A 20492-nucleotide genomic window follows, 5' to 3' on the forward strand; every position below is an offset into this window, starting at 1 on the left:
CCCTATAGGAGAAAGTAGAACTGCCCCATAGGTTTTTCCAAGGAGCATCTGGTGGATTCGAACTGCTTGACACTTGACATCCAAAAAGAACCATACTCTATAATTTCTCTTTCATTTGTTCCTTCAGGTATTTAGGAAAAATACAAGTGTGCTGTTGGGTGAATAAGACCAAGCCTTGTAAACTTTCCCCAGAATGTTTGATCAGCACAGTCCCAGATCCCATGCCTAGCATAGTGCCCATCACATGGTAAGGGCTCATTATACATTGCGGTTGAGTGAGTGAATGCAGGCATGCATACATGCATGCATGAATGAATGAATGAGTCTTAGACTATACGTCACCTGTCCAACTTTAACTTTACCAGTGCTTCAGGTTCTTTTCGCTTCCTCTTTTATGTGCTGCCATGTTGCAGGCACCAGCTCAGTGCCCATTTGTGCAGACTGCAATCAGCTGGTGTTCTGATAGCCTAATCCGGTTCCTGTGCCAGCTTCCATCTCAGGGTCTGTGCCGGTGCCATTTACAGCTCTGTCCCTGCTGTTCCTAATTTTCTCTTCCTTCCTCCTCCCTTCGACCCCACCACCTGCTATGTACCAACATGAAATTCATTTCTAGAGTCTTCTGTTGTCATTTCCAAGCTGTTCGCTTGAATAATGCTGTTCAATCTCAATGTTCCTTATCTCCTTTCCCTACAGGGTTTGGCTATATCTCAGAATATGTCTTTCTTTTTCACCCGAATGGATTTTTATATTTTCCTATTAAATTATTTTGTCGGGCCATTGAACAGGAATCATCTCAGACCCTGCCTTATTTCTTGTATCTGGCAAAAGTGAGTTGAATACATGCCCAAGATGGGCAAGATATGTGGGGAGCAAAATCTTCTTAATGTTAGGCCCATAATGAGTGAAAATGGGGATAGGGAGCTAGCATTTATTTTACTGACAAATATTCATCGAAAATATTGTTCTAGGGGCTTGAGACATAACAGAAACAGAACGAACAAAAATCCTTGCCCTGGTAGAGCTTGCATATAAGGGGACACTTACTATGTGTGAGGTTTCACTTAGATAATTTAGACATGTTTATCTTATTTAATCCTCCCACCAACCCTATGAGGTAGGTACTTCCCTAGATGGCCTTGGGAGCGTTCCTTTGCCTGTCTGAGTCTGTACTCTCTCACCTGTGGTGTGAGGTTAAGATATGCCTCATAAGGTAAATGTCAGGAAGGGCACCAGTCATTTTTGAGCACCTACTATGTGCTTGGAATTTTGGTCAGTGCTTTACAATCTTTTCATCCTCAACTCTATGAAACAGATGGTTTTTTCTCAGTTTTCAGGTGACAACCCTGATTATCAGAAAGGTAAAATAACTAGCCTAAAGTCACATACCTAATGAGTGGTAGAGATGAATTAAAACCCATTCTAGTTGGATTCCACATAAAAACCAAACCGGACCAGTTGCAGTCAAGTCTATTTCGACTCATGGTGACCCCATGTCTGTCAGAGTAGAACTGTAGGCCGCGGGGTTTTCAACGGCTGATTTTTCTGAAGTAGATCACCAGGCCGTTCTTCTGAGATGCCTCTGGGTGGATTCAAACCATAAACCTTTTTGTTAGTAGCAGAGTGCTTTTTTTTTTTTTTTTTTGAGTGCTTAACCATTTGACCACTGACGGACTCCCCAATTCAATATACCAGCTCAGAAATGGATTTCGGTAGACGTTATTGTTTATTGATTATCGTTTATGTAAAATGTGATGTGACAGTGCTGAGAAAAGCTAAAAACCACGTAAGATAAATTTCCTGCCATAAATAGCTTCACAATCTGGTAAAGAAGATAAATTTCATCCTAAATGTTACAATCGAAGTGGTTTATTAAACTATGGAAAGGCAGGATACAGTTCGAAGGTGAAGATTTAGAACACAGAGATTTGCCTTCCATCCTGGGATGGTCCATATTGGTTTTGAGGCACCTTTAAGAGAAGTTGATGGCCAAGAGGCAATTAAGTGTATCATTGCAGATATCAGGAAAGAGATCCAGGCAAATCTACAAATGCGGAAGCTGAAGGAGATACAGAGGGGATGGGATTGTCCTGGATGAGGGTGTGAAGTAGTGAGGAAAGAAGCCTCCCAGACTTGAGAATCCACCAGACTGACATTTAAGGTGGTGGTACTCAAACCTGAGTAGGCAAGAAAATCTCCCAGGGCAGGATGCCCCAATCTTTTTCTCTGCATGGCATCACCAGGCCAATCGTACTAGTAAGGCAGTGGGGATAATGAATGGGGTGCTCCTTTGTCCCAGTACGCCCTGTACCCTGGTTCACCAGCCACTAGAAACCAGAATAATCTATGTCTTATCTAACCCCGTGTCACACTGGTTGGGAAGCTCTGACCTTAACAGTCTGTTAAAAATTCAGACTCTCAGGCCATTTGCCTAGTGATGCTGGTTAGTAGGTCCAGGAACCTGGATTTTTAGTAAGCACCTGCAGTGATTCTTATCCAGGTAGGGTGAGGACTTTCATTTTAGATGCACACTTCTAAGGGTCTGACAGAGGAAGAGGAAGAGGAAGAAGTTTCAGCTCTCTGAGAAGCAATGTCCAGAAAAGGAAAAGAACTAGAAGGGTGTGGTGTCATGAAAGCTAAGCGAACAGTGTTCCAGGAAGGAAGGAGAGGTTAACAGCTGTGAGTGTGGCCACAAAGCCAGGGAAGAAATGAACCGAAGCAGATCCATTCAGTTAAACCAGCAAAGGTGTGACTCCGTGCCTTTGAGGAATGCAAATTCAGAGGAGCAGTGAGCAGTATATAGGAAGTCAAGAAGAGCTGGACAGGCAGGTGGAAAAGCAAGCCTTGTATGGTTAAGACTACTGCTTGGGAGGGACGTCATAAGGTTTAGAGATGATTGTTTTATTGTTTTTAAGGACAAAAGCCACTTGAATATGTTAAATGCTTGAGATGGTACGAGTAAAAAGGGAGAGGCTATAATGTATGAGAAAGATGGAAAAATTTGATAGTGAGATATCTCTGAGATAATGAGAGGAGATGGGGGAAAGGTGTTGCTAAATCCAGAGAGCAGCTGTAAGCATTTTAGGAAGGTTTTCAAAACTATAGCTCCCCCAAAGAGTGATCATCTGAATTACTGGGAGCTTAGAAAAAAATTAAAATTCCCCCCTCCTTCCCATCCCTGGAGATTCTAATTTAATAATATGGAGATTTTAATGCAATGAAAACCTGGTAACCTGTATTATCTAAAAGCCCTCCAAAGAAGTCTGATAATTAGCTACATCTTAAAACTACTGGTTTAAAGCATATTAACTCATAAAAAAGTACTTTCTCTTAGCCTTCCCCAGAAAAGAGAAACTCAAACATTCACTTAGGGGTGAGGGTTAAGAGCAGGATTAGTTAAGCTGTGTTCAAACAACTTTCAAGGACCAAGACAGATCTATTTCCAAAACATAGCAACAACCTTTATTACCTTGGTGCATAAGAGACTTTCGGCACACTTATGTTTTGTCATTTATGGTTGTGGGAACACAGGAGATTACAAAAATCTGTTAAAAAAAATATAGCCTGGTGGTAGGTTTATCCTTAATTTAACTGTAGAAGCACAAATCCAGCCTGATAGAGAAAGCAAAAAACCAAGGGTTTTAGTATCTGGGGCAAAGATCTAGGGCCACACTTACTGAAATCTGGTTCTATTTTCAGTTTTGCCAAGAACTGCACATGTCATTAGGAACCAGACGTTAATTTTATGATCCGTACAGTTATGGGTAATAGTTCCAGCCCCTAACTGCCTTTCGGGAAGGTTATAGCATTAAAATGACATAATAGATGCAGTGGCATTTGGTATAAGCATGCCATATAGACACAATTATGGTGCTGGCCAACGGCCTCAATGAAAAATTTATCATTCTAAATAGTTTGTGAAATTAGGCTATAAATCTTGAAAGAACTTGGCTTTCTAGATGGCATGTCCATCCCATCTACTTCCTATCAGTCTGAAAATAATGTTCTGGCACTTTAACAGTTTCTGACTCATACTCGTAATGACCCTATAGAACAGAGTAGAACTGCCCCAGAGGCTTTTGAAGGAGTGGCTGGTGGATTTGAACTGCCAATCTTTTGGTTATCAGCTGAGCTCTTAACCGCTAGGCCATATAGGGTCCCTATGAGTTGGAATTGACTCGAAGGCAATGTTTTTTTTCTTTTTTTTAAAAACAGTTCACTGATTCTGGTAACCTGGTATGCATATGACATAAAAAGCATGTATAAAACAGCAATACCAACCTACCTTATTTGATTTCAGGGATCCCTGGTTTCCGGGTGTACATGGAACAAAAGTCTTTTCATAAGCCTTGAGTTCTAAAGGGGTCTTAAATCTCTTTTTAACTCTCCTTTTCTTAATTGCCACTTACAATGCATGTCCAAAATTGATGTCTTCACAACTCTGGAGTCCTTTTTATTTCAATAAATGGCATCAGCATCTCTTTTTGTTAATACCAAGAACCCAGAGCTAATCCTCTTACTTTCTGAAACGTCATACCATTTTCTTCTTCATTCAGCAGCAACAAACATATTGGATTCTTTTCAGTTGCTCAGACAGGCCAAGACCTTTTTCACATGTGTTTCGTTGATGCTTAGGTGTATATTTTTAACACATTTTAATATCTCTGGAATCAAATATGTCTTATAATCAATGATGATTTACAATTATAATTGCAGTGTTTCTCCCCCTTTTTATTGTTTCTTTCTTAGAAATCCCTAGCTGGCACAAACAGTTCTCAGTCCACTTACTAACTGAAAGCTTGATGGTTAAACCCAACTAGAGGTGCCGCGGAAGGATAAGATCTGTCATTCTGCTTCCATAAAGATTGTAGCCAAGAAAACCCTATGGAGCTCAGCTTTACTCTGCGACACATGGGGTTGCCATGGTTCAGAATCCACTCGATGGCCACAGGTTTGGCTTTTTGTTTGTTTGGGGTTTAGAGGTACAATAGTGGTGTCTTAAATCCAGTGGAAAAAAGATAACCCTTCCCTCAGATCTTTGTGTGGCTCATTCGTAGTCTTCCTGTCCCAGCTCCCTCATGCCCTGATAATGCCTTGCCTGAAATTCCCCTCCTCTCCTAACATATCACACTGCCTATTTCCTTTATAGTACTTTTCACCATTAAAATATATATATAGTTGTTTACTTGTTTACTGTTTGTCTCCCATACTAGAATGTAAGCTCCACAAAAGAGAGATTTACTCTTCTCAACCACTTGCCTAGATCTAATAGGTGATCAATGAGTGTTGAAGGAATCTCAGGGCAAGGGCATATCTTCTACAGGAAGATAGTTCCCACTATTTCCTTGTCTGAAATGAGCAACTTCATCACTATCCTCAATGCCCCCCACCAATGGCATACCTAGGGTATTGCACTGGCTCTGGGCACGAGGCACCACTGAGCAGTTTCCATTAACCCAGCATGGCACGACATCCTTCCTCAAGCATGGTCAGGTGTTAATTAAAAGATTAACAAGCTTGACATGTATTTTTGAGCTGATATTATGGTAGGGGGTGTCAGATGTCTGGACAGTGGTACAATTTCAGTGCTTGCCATAGGCACCATTTTCCATAGATACACTGCTGGTCATACTGGATTAATAGAAACTACTTAGTTGTGCCACATGCCCAGAGCCAGTGCAATACCTACCATACTTGACATACCCTAGTTACACCTTTGCCCCCCACCCCTCCACAACAAGCAATTGCTATTTATATCTCTACCAGCTAAAAAAGTAGAAGGATTTCTATAGGTAGCGGACAACATCATGACTAGAATTACTATAGGGAAAGGCATTTAGCAAAAAAAACTAAAAACAAAACAAAACAAAAAAAACTACTATTTGAAATGTTACTACCCTTAAATCCATTATTGGAAGGAAAAATAAGGAAGTCTCAATTCTGAGGCTTAGGTGTCGATTGGTGAGAATAAATATTCTCCTCTAGTTTTGCAGTGTCTTAACTTGAGTTTAGTTTGTTTTATAAATCGGATGAAGAAATGGTTTCAGAAGTGTACAAATTACTTTAAGAAAGTTTTATTTCTTGAAGGCTGACTGGTAGAGAAACAGTGAGCACTCAAGGATTAAGATTTGATTGTTAAGCATGGCTCTCCTGCCCACTCCCCCAACCCCAGCCCCAAACATTCAGAATTCCTGAGAGATTGTAGGAACCCAGTTATAAAATGAAGTTGTGTCCAGAAACTGGGATATGGGGCCAGCTCTTGTGTCGAGTAGCTATTAAATGGCCACACTGGGCTGAAGCTAGCAGAGCCAGGAAGAAGAGGGCAGTATTCTTAGGTGTCTCTACAGAGGTAGAGAAGCTTAGATAAGCAAATATTAAAAAGCAGTTACCACTGAGTCAACTCTGACTCATGACGACCCCTTGTGTACCAGAGTAGAACTGCATTCCGTAGGGTTTTCAGTGGCTGATTTTTCAGAAGTAGATTGCAAGGCCTTTCTTTCAAGGCATTTCTGAGTGGACTCAAAACCTCTAACCTTTAGGTTAGCAAAGTTTTGTTGAAGATAATTCAAAAACGGTTGCAGCCATACATTGACAGGGAACTGCCAGAAGTTCAAGCCAGATTTGGAAGAGAATGAGGAATGAGTGGTATCGTTACTGATGTCAAATGGATCTTGTCTGAAAGCAGAGAACACCAGAAAGATATTTACTTGTGTTTTATCAACTATGCAAGGGCATTTGGCTGTGTGAGTCATAACAAATTATGGATAACATTTTGGAGAATGGAAATTTCAGAAAACTTAATTGTACTCATGTGGAAGCTGGGCATGGATCAAGACGCAATTATTCAAACAGAACAAGAGGATACTGTGTGGTTTAAAATTGGAAAAGGTGTGCAGCAGGGTTGTATTCTTTCACCTTACTTACTCAATCTACATGCTGAACAAATAATCTGAGAAGATGGCTATTATATGAAGAAGAATGCAGCATCAGGTTTAGAGGAAGACTCATTAACAACCTGAGGTATGCAGATGACACAACCTTGCTCGTTAAAAGCCAAGACAACTTGAAACACTGATGAAAGTTAAAGACTACAAGTATGGATTACAACTGAACATAAAGAAAATGAAAATCCTTACAGATGAACCAATAAACAAAGTCATAATAAATGGCAAAGAAATTGAAGTTGTCAAGGATTTCAGTCTTCTTGGTTCGACAATAATCAATGCCTATGAAAGCAGAAGGCACGGAATCAAATAACATATTGCATTGGGCAAATGTACTGGAAAAGATTTCTTTAAAGTATTAAAAGCAAAGATGTCACTTTGATGACTAAGGTGTGCCTGACTAAAGCCATGCTATTTTTAATTGCCTCATATGTTTGCAAAAGCTGGACAATGAAAAAGGAAGACAGAAGAGGAATTGATGCATTTGAATTGCGGTGTTGGTGAAGAATACTGAATGTATGATGGACTGTCAGAAGAATGAACACATCTGTCTTAGAGGAAGTATAGCCAGAATGTCCCTCAGAAGCAAGGATGGCAAGATTTCATCTAGCTTACTTTGGTTATGTTATCGGGAGGGACCAATCTCTGGAGAAGGGCATCATGCTTGGTAAAGTCGATGGTCACTGAAAAAGTGGAAGACCCTCAACAAGACGGATGAATGCAGTGGCTGCAACGATGGGCTCAAATATAACAACAATTGTGAGAATGGCACAGGACAGGCAAGGTTGTGCTTTGTTATACATGAAGTGTCTATGAGTCAGAGCCTACTTGATGGTACCTAAGAACAACAAGGTTTGATAAAACAAAAACATTTGAATAAAGCCTCAAAGAGATTATAATTTATTTGTAAACACTAATAATTTCTTTTGTGAGACTTGGATTTGAGTAGTTCCCTGGAGAGAGGCACAGCAGCACATGCCTGTGATATATCTCACTGGCTCTGTGCGATCTTTGGCCAGCAGTCTTAGCACTGACTTCCTGATCCCAAATTACATCTAAAGGGGTGTGATCCTGGAGCTACCAGTTGGGGCCATGGCTTTCTTCTTGTCCAGTCTTTTGATAGTGGCCAAGTTAGCAATTGCTTTGTACATTGTTCAGGTCTTTCCAGCAATTCTGTAAGCATCTCAGTCCCTGTATTAAATCCCTTCTGTTTAAAATACCTAGATTGGCTTCTGGCATCTGCATTCTGACATAATATAATGACTGATCACTCCTATTATTCTCTCTCATTTTATATATGAGGAAATTGAGGTATCTTGATCACGTATTTTAAAGACGTATCCCCACTTCTCCTGGCCTCTTTGCTTATGGAAAAGCACTTATAGTTATATAAGAAATTCTGGCTTTACGAAAAGTACTTAATCACAGATAAGAGTATATAAAACGTTTATTAAATAAACTGAAGAAGACAGTCTTGGACTTAAAAGATTAGCATCAGAACAAAAAAGCTACCCCAGAGAAGGTAAATTACAGACATTCTAAGGAGGAGTTGGAATCAACTCCACAGCAACAAACAAAAACAACCAGGGCTAGGTTCAGATACAGTAGTTAGAACAGCAGGATTAGAGTATGTATTTAAAAGCCTCTTTTGTTCCTAAGAAAAGAGTCTCATTTATTAACCCTAAGAGATATATATATTTGTAAAATAATTATACCCTGCCAAAGCCATGGCACTTATATGTTATTACAAGTCTTGTTATTTTATGTCTTAGAAGAAGTACAGCCTGAATGCTCATTAGAAGCAAGGATGGTGAGACTTTGTCTCATGTCCTTTGGACATGTTATAAAGAGGGACCAGTCCCTGGTGAAGGACATCCTGTTTGGTAAAGTAGTGAGTCAGCTAAAAAGAGGGAGACCTTCAGTGAGGTGGCTTGACACAGTGGCTACAACAATGAGCCCAAGCATAGCAATGATCGTGAGGATGGTCCAGGACCAGGCAGTGTTTCATTCTGTTGCACATAGTGTCACTATGAGTAGGAACCAACTGGATGGCACCTAACAACAACAACATAAGTACTTAATATTTGGTATTATAAGTTTTGGGGATTTTAGTATTATAGGTTGAAACAGTGAGCAGACACAAGAATGCATCATCTCACAGATCTCAGATCTCCAACTATAGGAAGCTTAATTGGTCGAGGGTCCTAAGTGCCGTACTCTGAAATCTATTGCTCAATTTGCACTGAGTGCAGCAAGGATAAGAAAGCAGTCCCTTCTTAGGAACCACCGGTCAGCTCTGATATCTGACTTTTGCCAAACCCTTCTTCAACTGCACTGACGTCTAGGACACTTTCACCCACTGTCCTTTCCTCTCTCCTTCGCTCAATGTCAGATTGCACTGTGGTCAGTTAGCTTTCCTAGACCTTCCCAGCTCCTGCTCCATTTTGTCTCACAGATGTTTCCCCTAATAAGACCTTGGACTAACAAACACACACATGATGTACAAAAGGAATACAACCTCACTCCCTGCAGTTGAGTCCAGGGAATAAGGAAGCAGTTCAAAGATGAATTGTATTTTGTCCACCAAAAGAAGAACGAATAAACAAAATGTGGTATATACATACAATGGAATATTATTCAGCCATAAAGAGAAATGAAGTTCTGGAACATGCTACAACATGGATGAACCTTGAAAACATCATGCTGAGTGAAATGACAGACACAAAAGGACAAATATTGTATCATCTCACTTGCATGAACTATCTGGCATAGCCAAATGCATACAGATAGAAAGTACATTAGTGGCTACCAGAGGCTTACAGGTGTTGGGGGAAATGGGAATTATTCCTAAAGGGGCACTGGGTTTCTGTTTGGGGGTGATGTAGAACTTTTGGAAATGGATAGAGCTGACAGTTGCACAACATGGCGAATATAATTAATGTCACTGAATTGTACACTTAAAAACGGGTAAAATGGCAAGCTTGTTTGTTATATATATTTTACCACAATAAAAAAAATTTAATGCAAAAAAAAAAAGAATTGTACTTGATGCTTCAAATACGTACTTGCGTAAGATACTTTAACATGCCTCCTTGAGCATTTATTATGCACCAAACACTGGAATAAGAAAGTATTTCTGTATGGAATGAGGTCACAGTTTTACTCATGCTGAAATTCAGATATGCAGAGTCACTATGGCCCCTTCATTTTGTCTACGAAAATTTGTCTTCCTATTGAGCCCTACCCACCAAATAGAAGTAAACCATCAACTTTTAGTCATGTTTTAAAACTTAGACACTCTGATCATCTATATAGTCCCGTTAGTGCCTGGATTCTCTTCCATTAAGCAAGTTTATTCTCTGATAGCATCTCCCATTCCCACCTCCCTTCCACAAGTGGTGGCCAGCCACACAGAAGGGATCGGGTAAGGTGTGAAGGAAGAGAGGATTCATGGCTCTTAGTTACTCATTGTCGAGTCTCTCTCTGCTTGTTCAGAATCCAATAGGGCTGGTAGTGGCGATTTGTCCTCACCTTGGTTCCTGCTGGTGCAGATCCCAAACTCTCTGTCACATCCTCCATGTAGCCCTTTAGACCTGCAGTTGAAATCCACCAGCCGCTCCTTGGAAACTTTTTGGGGCAGTTCTACTCTGCACTATAGGATCACTAGGAGTCAGAATTGACTCAGGAGCAACAGGTTTTTTTATTTCTTATAAGGCTTTATAAAACCAAACCTATAACTTTAAAACTAACCCCAAGTAACTGGCTTTTAATCAAGGCAAAATTCTCTACCTAGAGGCAATATTAAATCACCATTCAGCCTGCAGTCCCATATTTCTCCATTGTGTTGTGATTAAATCCATGTTACTATGCTAATGGATTAAAAGACTTTAGAAAAGGTAGAGGAAAAAAGTATTAGTAGCATCAGGGTCTCCTTGACTACAGAACTCATGATGCTAATCCCCTGACTACAAGAATAGTTGTTGTGAAAACCTTATTGATACCTGAATAGTATCAAGGGAAGATTACCGAGTTCGTTGTGTTTCAGGAGGAACTGATTACGGTTGTAAGTGTAAAGGCATACACAGTACGCTTTATGTGCTCAGTGATGGAGGGTCCACAGCCTCTTCCCTTCCTTCTACCTCAGTTCCTCTCGCTTTACCTTCCTTTCTTCTTTGTTTTCTTTTTTCTTTCTAGCCTATTTTTTTAGTACAAAACATGATTTTATTTATCTTTAACGTCCTCAAACTAAGCAAGTTAAATTTTGATCACTTCATAATTTTACCTACTCCCTGCTATTGATCAACAGAAAACTTGATGAAAAATAACATTTGTACATAATTAGAAATCTAAACCTATAGATGGGTAACCACTAAAACTGAACCCATGGCCTCCAAGTCGATTCCAACTCATAGCGACCCTATAGGACAGAGTAAAACTGCACCGTAGAGTTTCCAAGGAGTGCTTGGCGGATTCGAACTGCTGACCTCTTGGTTAGCAGCCATAGCACTTAACCACTACGGCACCAGGGTTTCCATAGATGGGCATACAGTAAAAAAACAAGTCTTTTTTTATGCCCCCTGACTCTCCCAATATCACTTACCTGAAATAACCATTATTTACTTTAAAACATACATCTTACCTCATATGTGTTTGTATACACATACATTAAGGATAGATATATATTTCTGTGAAGGATTAGATATATATTTGTCTACATATATATGAATTAGATAAGTACTTGTGCATACACATATATATATATTAGATACAGATTTGTGTGTATATATATGTAGATAGATAGATTTTATTTATTTGTGTGTATGTGTGTGTGTACATAGAAGGAGCCTTGGTGGCTCAATGGTTGAGCACTAGGCTGCTAACCAAAATGTCAGCAATTTGAACCCACTAAGCACACCATGGAAGAAAGATGTGGCAGTTTGCTTCTATAAAGATTTACAGCCTTGGAAACCCTATGGGGCAGTTTTACTCTGTCCTTTAGGGTCGCTATGAGTCCAAATCAAAACTGACCAAAATGACAGCAGTTGGTATGGTTTTTGGGTTGGTGTGTGTATAGATATATGTGTGTGTACATGTATAAGGAGAAGTGTATATTTAAAAGTTAATAATGCTTATCCCTTTCACAAACCATGGGATATATATGCCTGTGTTATATTTTCCAGTCCTGAAGGTTTATTGGCAGGCACTTTAGCCACTTCAGTATGTTCTGGCATCTTGGCGGATACTCGTGCAACTGCCTAAAAAACAAGGAAGTTGGTCTGAGCCACATTTGAGCGTTGAGAGCCATTTGTATGAGGGGATGCTTCCTGGAGGAGTGATTGTGTAAAACTTTTGTGTCTTTTGGCTTCTGTGCAGTAAGATAAGGCTTGCAAGCATGTTTACTATACCCTTTGCATTACTGGGAAGGCACGGTTACTGGCATTCAGAAATGCTCAAGTAAATGAGTTATTTTGGGGGGCGAGAACAGTTTGTAATGCACTTCCTGAGCCATGGGACCAACACATCTCACATGTGTGGTGTTTCATGGAACATGATTTAGTATGGCCCACTCTAAATCAAACTGATAACAATTATGTGTAGCAAGTGCAATGTTTATTTAGTACGTTATAGGGTCGCTACGATGATGGCAATGGGGTTGGGGTATGTATTTTTGTGTATTTTGGGAAAGTTGAGTAAGATATTTTATGGCTCAATTGTAACCAGGGAGCGTGATGTGCCATGGGACCAATATGTCACACGTGTATGATATGTCCCTCCGGCAACTGGCACCTCATTTTTTTCAAATAATAAAAAACTACCAACAGTGATTCAGCGTCCATTCCATTAGTGGAAAAAAAAAGTCATCACCAAAAAAAACTACAAAAAAAATCCATCCATGACAGGGTTATTATTGTATTAAAAAAAATAATTAAAAAAAAAAACCATTGCCGAAGAGTCACTTCCAATTCATAGTGACCTTATGGGACAGAGTAGAACTGCCCCATAGGGTTTCCAAGGAACGGCTGGTGGTTTCGAACTGCTGACCTTATTGTTAGCAGCTGAATGCTTAAACACTGTACCACCAAGGTCCCACAGCCTTGATGTTTTCATCTAAAAGTATATTTCAGACATTTTTCCATCCTTTATAATTGCTATATAGTATAGTTGTATGGCTATACCATAATATGGACTGCTACTGTTTTTTTTTTATTAAAGTTATTTTTTCCTGTTTACAAAAGCCATATAGGTTCATTGCTGAAAATTTGGAAAATATAGGTGAGAATGATGAAGAAAATAAAATTCATTTATGATGGTACATCTGTTTTAGGACTGCCCACTGGAAAATTGTCTCCAGGGAAACTGATTGTCCAGCTGTGGGATTTGCCAGCGCAGTCCTGAGAGAGAATTCTTACTGCTAGCCCTTCGCAAGGGCTCAGGTGGTTCTTTCAAAAGATGCCCAAGCTTTTAAGCCAGTACAGATTATATGAAACACAAATGCAATATATATATATATATATAATTTATTTGTTGTTGAGAATGTACACAAATTCAACAATGTCTGGATGTGCAGATCAGTGACATTGATTACGTTCTTTGAGTTGTGCAGCCATTCTAACCCTCCTTTCCTTAGCTGTTCCTTCCCATTAGCATAAAACCACTGCCCCCTAAATTTCCTATTTAATCTTTTGTGTTACTGTTGTCAATTTGATCTCATACAGACAGATCTTAAAATAACACAATGTTCAAGGCAGCTATTCTTTACTAGTTAAGCTAAACTATGGTTTGGTTTTAAGAGGCCATTTTTGGTTTAAGGTTTAAAGATTATCTCAGGGCAGTAGATTCAAGGGTTCATCTATCCTCCATGGCTCCAGAAAGTCTGGAGTCCATGAGAACTTGAAATTCTGCTCTGCATTTCCCCTCTTTTGATCAGGATTCTTCTATAGAATCTTTGATCACAGTGTTCAGTAATGGTAGCTGGGCACCATCCAGTTCTTCTGCTCTCATGGAAAGGAGACATTTGTTCATGGAGGCAATTAGCCACACATTCCGTTTCTCCCTCCTCTTCCTGACTCTCCTTCTTCCTCTGTCATTACAGGTAAATAGAGACCAATTATTGTATCCTGGATGGTTACCTGTAAGCTTTTAAGACCCCAGGCGCTACAAAATGAACTAGGAGGTAGAACAGAAGCACTAAACATGTTATCATGCCAACTAACTGCGATGTCCATGAAACCATGACCCTAAACTTCCAAATAGAGGAAACAAATCCCATGAGGTATTTGGTCATACATAAGTAGCCTCAGAAGTTAGTCCTGTTTTTTTTTTTTTTTGTCAGTGTTTTAAATATATCTATCACGTAACACTTGCCAGTTCAACTTTTTACAGATGTACAACTTACTGACAGCAATTACATCAATCAGCTGTGCAACCTTACCCTTAATCAACGCAATTTTTCCATCACCATAAACCAAAATTCAGTGATCCATAAGCAATAACCCTCTACCTCCCCCGCCCCCCAGCCTCTGGTAACCACTAATAAACTTTGGTCTATATACATTTACCTGTTCTTGTTGTTTTATGTAAGTATACATTTACCTGTTCTTGTTGTTTTATGTAAGTGAGGTTGTACAGTGTTTGTCCTTTTGTGGTTGACTTTTTTCGCTCAGTATTTCTTCAAGCTCCATCCACATCGTAGCATGCATCAAGACTTCATTTCTCTTACTGACTGAGTAGTATTCCATTGTATGTGTGTACCACATTTTGTTTATCCGTTCATCCGTTCATAGGCATTTGGGTTGTTTCCACCTTTTGGCTATTGTGAATAGTGCTGCAATGAACATTGGTCTACAAGTATCAGTTTGAGTCTATGCTTTTAAGTCTTTTGGGTATATACCTAGAAGTGGAATTGCTGGGTCAATGATAGTTCTATTTTTAGTTTTTTTGAGGAACTGCCACAGTTTTCCACAATTGCTGTACCATTCCCATCAGCAATAGACAAGGGTTCCAATTTCCCCACACCCTTGTCAACACTTGTTATTTTCCGTTTTTGTTTTTTTTTTAATCTTAAAAAAAACAAAACTTGTTACCTTCAGGTTGATTCTAACTCATAGCAACCCTATAGGACAGAGTAGAACTGCCCCATAGGGTTTTTTTTTTTTTTAATAACTTTTATTAAGCTTCAAGTGAACGTTTACAAATCCAATCAGTCTGTCACATATAAGTTTACATACATCTCACTCCCTACTCCCACTTGCTCTCTCCCTCTTGAGTCAGCCCTTTCAGTCTCTCCTTTCTTGACACTTTTGCCGGCTTCCCTCTCTCTCTATCCTCCCATCCCCCCTCCAGACAAGAGTTGCCAACACAATCTCAAGAGTCCACCTGATATAATTAGCTCACTCTTCATCAGTGTCTCTCTCCCACCCGCTGACCAGTCCCTTTCATGTCTGATGAGTTGTCTTCGGGGATGGTTCCTGTCCTGGGTCAACAGAAGGTCTGGGGAGCATGGCCGCCGGGATTCCTCCAGTCTCAGTCAGACCATTAAGTTTGGTCTTTTTATGAGAATTTGGGGTCTGCATCCCACTGATCTCCTGCTCCCTCAGGGGTCCTCTGCTGTGCTCCCTGTCAGGGCAGTCATCGATTGCCGGGCACCAACTAGTTCTTCTGGTCTCAGGATGATGTAGGTCTCTGGTTCATGTGTCCCTTTCTGTCTCTTGGGCTCTTAGTTGTCGTGTGGCCTTGGTGTTCTTCATTTTCCTTTGCTCCAGGTGGGTTGAGACCAATTGCTGCATCTTAGATGGCCGCTTGTTAGCATTTAAGACCCCAGACGCCACATTTCAAAGTGGGATGCAGAATGATTTCATAATAGAATTATTTTGCCAATTGACTTAGAAGTCCCCGCAAACCGTGTTCCCCAGACCCCCGCGCTTGCTCCGCTGACCTTTGAAGCATTCATGTTATCCCGGAAACTTCTTTGCTTTTGGTCCAGTCCAGTTGAGCTGACCTTCCATGTATTGAGTGTTGTCTTTCCCTTCACCTAAAGCAGTTCTTATCTACTGATTAATCAATAAAAAACCCTCTCCCACCCTCCCTCCCTCCCCCCTCGTAACCACAAAAGTATGTGTTCTTCTCAGGTTTACTATTTCTCAAGATCTTATAATAGTGGTCTTATACAATATTTGTCCTTTTGCCTCTGACTCATTTCGCTCAGCATAATGCCTTCCAGGTTCCTCCATGTTATGAAATGTTTCAGAGATTCGTCACTGTTCTTTATCGATGCGTAGTATTCCATTGTGTGAATATACCACAATTTATTTACCCATTCGTCCGTTGATGGACACCTTGGTTGCTTCCAACTTTTTGCTATTGTAAACAGAGCTGCAATAAACATGGGTGTGCATGTATCTGTTTGTATGAAGGCTCTTGTATCTCTAGGGTATATTCCTAGGAGTGGGATTTCTGGGTTGTATGGTAGTTCTATTTCTAACTGTTTAAGATAACGCCAGATAGATTTCCAAAGTGGTTGTACCATTTTACATTCCCACCAGCAGTGTATGAGAGTTCCAATCTTTCCGCAGCCTCTCCAACATTTATTATTTTGTGTTTTTTGGATTAATGCCAGCCTTGCTGGTGTGAGATGGAATCTCATCGTAGTTTTAATTTGCATTTCTCTAATGGCTAATGATCGAGAGCATTTTCTCATGTATCTGTTGGCTGCCTGAATATCTTCTTTAGTGAAATGTGTGTTCATATCCTTTGCCCACTTCTTGATTGGGTTGTTTGTCTTTTTGTGGTTGAGTTTTGACAGAATCATGTAGATTTTAGAGATCAGGTGCTGGTCGGAGATGTCATAGCTGAATATTCTTTCCCAGTCTGTAGGTGGTCTTTTTACTCTTTTGGAGAAGTCTTTAGATGAGCATAGGTGTTTGATTTTTAGGAGCTCCCAGTTATCGGGTTTCTCTTCATCATTTTTGGTAATGTTTTGTATTCTGTTTATACCTTGTATTAGGGCTCCTAGGGTTGTCCCAATTTTTTCTTCCATGATCTTTATCGTTTTAGTCTTTATGTTTAGGTCTTTGATCCACTTGGAGTTAGTTTTTGTGCATGGTGTGAGGTATGGGTCCTGTTTCATTTTTTTGCAAAGGGATATCCAGTTATGCCAGCATCATTTGTTAAAAAGGCTATCTTTTCCCCAGTTAATTGACACTGGTCCTTTGTCAAATATCAGTTGCTCATACGTGGATGGATCTATGTCTGGGTTCTCAATTCTGTTCCATTGGTCTATGTGTCTGTTGTTGTACCAATACCAGGCTGTTTTGACTACTGTGGCTGTATAATAGGTTCTGAAGTCAGGTAAGGTGAGGCCTCCCACTTTCTTCTTATTTTTCGGTAGTGCTTTGCTTATCCGGGGCTTCTTTCCCTTCCATATGAAATTGGTGATTTGTTTCTCTATCCCCTTAAAATATGACATTGGAATTTGGATCGGAAGTGCGTTAAATGTATAGATGGCTTTTGGTAGAATAGACATTTTACTATGTTAAGTCTTCCTATCCATGAGCAGGGTATGTTTTTCCACTTAATTATGTCCTTTTGAATTTCTTGTAGTAGAGCTTTGTAGTTTTCTTTGTATAGGTCTTTTACATCCTTGGTAAGATTTATTCCTAAGTATCTTATCTTCTTGGGGGCTACTGTGAATGGTATTGATTTGATTATTTCCTCTTCGGTGTTCTTTTTGTTGATGTAGAGGAATCCAAGTGATTTTTGTATGTTTATTTTATAACCTGAGACTCTGCCAAACTCTTCTATTAGTTTCAGTAGTTTTCTGGAGGATTCCTTAGGGTGTTCTGTGTATATAATCATGTCATCTGCAAATAGTGATAACTTTACTTCTTCCTTGCCAATCCGGATACCTTTTATTTCTTTGTCTAGCCTAATTGCCCTGGCTAAGACTTCCAACACGATGTTGAATAAGAGCGGTGATAAAGGGCATCCTTGTCTGGTTCCCGTTCTCAAGGGAAATGCTTTCAGGTTCTCTCCATTTAGAGTGATATTGGCCGTTGGCTTTGCATAGATGCCCTTTATTATGTTGAGGAATTTTCCTTCAATTCCTATTTTGGTAAGAGTTTTTATCATGAATGGGTGTTGGACTTTGTCAAATGCCTTTTCTGCATCAATTGATAAGATCATGTGGTTTTTGTCTTTTGTTTTATTTATGTGATGGATTACATTAATGGTTTTTCTGATATTAAACCAGCCTTGCATACCTGGTATAAATCCCACTTGATCAGGGTGAATTATTTTTTTGATGTGTTGTTGGATTCTATTGGCTAGAATTTTGTTGAGGTTTTTTGCATCTATGTTCATGAGGGATAGAGGTCTATAATTTTCTTTTTTTGTAATGTCTTTACCTGGTTTTGGTATCAGGGAGATGGTGGCTTCATAGAATGAGTTGGGTAGTATTCCGTCAGTTTCTATGCTTTGGAATACTTTTAGTAGTAGTGGTGTTAACTCTTCTCTGAAAGTTTGGTAGAACTCTGCAGTGAAGGCGTCCGGGCCAGGGCTTTTTTTTGTTGGGAGTTTTTTGATTACCGTTTCAATCTCTTTTTTGTTATGGGTCTATTTAGTTGTTCTACTTCTGAATGTGTTAGTTTAGGTAGGTAGTGTTTTTCCAGGAATTCATCCATTTCTTCTAGGTTTTCAAATTTGTTAGAGTACAATTTTTCATAATAATCTGAAATGATTCTTTTAATTTCATTTGGTTCTGTTGTGATGTGGTCCTTTTCATTTCTTATTCGAGTTATTTGTTTCCTTTCCTGTATTTCTTTAGTCAGTCTAGCCAATGGTTTATCAATTTTGTTAATTTTTTCAAAGAACCAGCTTTTGGCTTTGTTAATTCTTTCAATTGTTTTTCTGTTCTCTAATTCATTTAGTTCAGCTCTAATTTTTATTATTTGTTTTCTTCTGGTGCCTGATGGATTCTTTTGTTGCTCAGTTTCTATTTGTTCAAGTTGTAGGGACAGTTCTCTGCTTTTGGCTCTTTCTTCTTTTTGTATGTGTGCATTTATTGATATAAATTGGCCTCTGAGCACTGCTTTTGCTGTGTCCCAGAGGTTTTGATAGGAAGTATTTTCATTCTCGTTGCTTTCTATGAATTTCCTTATTCCCTCCTTAATGTCTTCTATAACCCAGTCTTTTTTCAGAAGGGTATTGTTCATTTTCCAAGTATTTGATTTCTTTTCCCTAGTTTTTCTGTTATTGATCTCTAGTTTTATTGCCTTGTGGTCTGAGAAGATGCTTTGTAATATTTCGATGTTTTGGACTCTGCAAAGGTTTGTTTTCTGACCTAATATGTGGTCTATTCTAGAGAATGTTCCATGTGCACTAGAAAAAAAAGTATATTTTGCAGCAGTTGGGTGGAGAGTTCTGTATAAGTCAATGAGGTCAAGTTGGTTGATTGTTGTAATTAGATCTTCCGTGTCTCTGTTGAGCTTCTTACTGGATGTCCTGTCCTTCTCCGAAAGTGGTGTGTTGAAGTCTCCTCCTATAATTGTGGAGGTATCTATCTCGCTTTTCAATTCTGTTAAAATTTGATTTATGTATCTTGCAGCCCTGTCATTGGGTGCATAAATATTTAATATGGTTATGTCTTCCTGATCAATTGTCCCTTTTATCATTATATAGTGTCCTTCTTTATCCTTTGTGGTGGATTTAAGTCTAAAGTCTATTTTGTCAGAAATTAATATTGCTACTCCTCTTCTTTTTTGCTTATTGTTTGCTTGATATACTTTTTTCCATCCTTTGAGTTTTAGTTTGTTTGTGTCTCTAAGTCTAAGGTGTGTCTCTTGTAGGCAGCATATAGATGGATCGTGTTTCTTTATCCAGTCTGTGACTCTCTGTCTCTTTATTGGTGCATTTAGTCCATTTACATTCAGGGTAATTATAGATAAATAAGTTTTTAGTGCTGTCATTTTGATGCCTTTTTATGTGTGTTGTTGACAATTTCATTTTTCCACATACTTTTTTGTGCTGAGGCGTTTTTCTTAGTAAATTGTGAGATCCTCATTTTCATAGTGCTTGACTTTATGTTAGTTGAGTCGTTACGTTTTTCTTGGTTTTTATCTTGAGTTATAGAGTTGTTATACCTTTTTGTGGTTACCTTATTATTTACCCCTATTTTTCTAAGTAAAAACCTAACTTGTATTGTTCTATATCACCTTGTATCACTCTCCATATGGCAGTTCAATGCCTCCTGTATTTAGTCCCTCTTTTTGATTATTGTGATCTTTTACCTATTGACTTCCATGATTCCCTGTTATGTGTATTTTTTTTTTAATTAATCTTAATTTGTTTTTGTGATTTCCCTTTTTGAGTTGATATCATGACGTTCTGTTTTGTGACCTTGTGTTGTGCTGATATCTGATATTATTGGTTCTCGGACCAAACAATATCCTTTAGTATTTCTTCTAGCTTTGGTTTGGTTTTTGCAAATTCTCTAAACTTGTGTTTGTCTGTAAATATCTTAATTTCGCCTTCATATTTCAGAGAGAGTTTTGCTGG

This window comes from Loxodonta africana, chromosome 25 (genome assembly GCF_030014295.1).
Source record: "Loxodonta africana isolate mLoxAfr1 chromosome 25, mLoxAfr1.hap2, whole genome shotgun sequence".
Taxonomy (NCBI): Eukaryota; Metazoa; Chordata; class Mammalia; order Proboscidea; family Elephantidae; genus Loxodonta; species Loxodonta africana.